Source organism: Anneissia japonica, unplaced genomic scaffold (genome assembly GCF_011630105.1).
Source record: "Anneissia japonica isolate Jap-2015-1 unplaced genomic scaffold, ASM1163010v1 scaffold1356_len1145284_cov175, whole genome shotgun sequence".
In the NCBI taxonomy this organism is placed as follows: Eukaryota; Metazoa; Echinodermata; class Crinoidea; order Comatulida; family Comatulidae; genus Anneissia; species Anneissia japonica.
The window spans coordinates 45,932-47,862 of NW_022706987.1; the positions used below are offsets into that span (position 1 = coordinate 45,932).

A 1,931-nucleotide genomic window follows, 5' to 3' on the forward strand; every position below is an offset into this window, starting at 1 on the left:
AGTTTTATCGTTTGTAACTTTTATCATTAAACATTGACAATATTGATAAAAAGGAAATGAAGATAAGATTTGGAATGATGATATAAAAAATAAGGAATAAAAGAAATTAGACGTTGAAAAGACGACATAAAAAGAAAAAAAATCAGAGGGAATTAAAATGAAACTAAAAGGGAAAGATTAGAAAAACATGAGAAAAAAATGATTAAAATATGTAAAAAAATATTTTAAGATTTGATTTTAAGAGTATTGATCGCTCAATTTCAATTTTTGGTAGGTGCTTTTTTGCGCAACAACAACAACAATAATAATTATAAACGTAGTAGTACCAGTAAAATAAAAAAAATAATAACAAAAATTAGATGATAGTAATAATAATAATAATAATAATAATAATAATAATAATAATAATAATAATAATAATAATGACAGTGACAATAACCATAATAATAACATTACATCCTGTCTCTTATACACATCTAGATGTGTATAAGAGACAGCAATACAGCTCTGCCCAGAAACCTAGCTCACTGGAATCAATTCCTATCATTGTGACAGGAAACAAAACTAAGGTATCTCTATTAACAGAAATATCTCTATTAATAGAGATCTGAGGTTTAGATAGAAATCTTAGTTTTAAATAGAGATTTAGCCTTTTAAATAAAGATATATATATCTGTTTAAAGCGCCTTGAGACGTTTTTTTTTTCCTGTGGAAGGCGCAAAATATATGACCATTGACCATCTTTTATTTAAAATAGAGATACCGCTATTTAAAACTAAGATCTCTATTTAAAGCTAAGATATCTCTATTTAAATTTAAGTAAGATATTTTTATTTAAAACCTATATACCTCTATTAATAGAGATATCTCTGTTTTTTTCCCTGTGGAAGGCGCAAAATATATGACCATTGACCATCTTTTATTTAAAATAGAGATACCGCTATTTAAAACTAAGATCTCTATTTAAAGCTAAGATATCTCTATTTAAATTTAAGTAAGATATTTTTATTTAAAACCTATATACCTCTATTAATAGAGATATCTCTGTTTTTTTTCCCTGTGGAAGGCGCAAAATATATGACCATTGACCATCTTTTATTTAAAATAGAGACACCGCTATTTAAAACTAAGATCTCTATTTAAAACTAAGATATCTCTATTTAAATTTAAGTAAGATATTTTTATTTAAAACCTATATATCTCTATTAATAGAGATATCTCTGTTAATAGAGATATCTTAGGTTTTTCTGTTGAATGGCCTAGCCTATCTTAGTTTTAAACAGAGATACCTTAGCTTTAAATATCTCTAATAGAAAAATGTCCAAGCAATGAGAGCTCAGGAAGTGAACCGAGGCTTTCGATTCGTGCGAATAAATTCGCCGGCTTAATATGATTATGAATAATTTTTTGAGATTTTGCTTTATCGTCCTACGAAAACAAAATGTAACGCAGTACGCGGCGGGTGAGGAGGAATGCTGGTGAGGGCAGCAAACAACAACTTTGGTACTGTTTTGTCTATGAAACTACAGTTCTTTAGGCAATGATTGTCACTGAAATTTTTCAGAGCAGTAAGTGGATGTTTGAAATCAACTTTGTCATCACTGCCCCAGGCCTAGGGCTTACCTAAGAACTAAGCCTAGCCTAGGGCTAGGCCTAGGCTAGCACTAGGCCCAGCTAGGGCCTAGGCCTAGGCAAAGTAGTAGGCCCTAGTGTAGGCCCCTAGGCCGGCCTAGCCAGGCCTAGTAATAAAAGACCCTACTTCTGCTAGTGTGATGTCTGTAATGCAAGAAGAGAGTCCTCTTCGTGGTAGGTAGATGAATGTAAAATAAAGCCTGAGTGAGGGAATATATATCACAATGTCACAGACTAGAGGCCGCCTAGCCTAGTACTATAGGCCAACCCAAGTAGGCCTAGCCCCCCCCCCCCCGCCC

At 32.3% G+C, this 1,931-nt stretch overlaps 1 protein-coding gene across 5 annotated transcripts in view; it reads left to right on the plus strand.

Annotated features, from left to right (window-relative positions):
* The first annotated feature begins 1,416 nt into the window (after positions 1–1,416).
* LOC117106247 (dual specificity protein phosphatase 1B-like) overlaps positions 1,417–1,931 on the plus strand; it is a 28,524-nt gene continuing 28,009 nt past the window's right edge. For 3 of the 5 annotated variants that reach the window (XM_033247603.1, XM_033247606.1, XM_033247607.1), the window contains exon 1: positions 1,417–1,568. The gene's annotated coding sequence lies outside the window, so the exon portion shown is untranslated. Of the gene's footprint in view, positions 1,569–1,655; positions 1,807–1,931 lie in introns of those variants that run through there. The other 2 variants (XM_033247604.1, XM_033247605.1) reach the window with 2 other exon arrangements.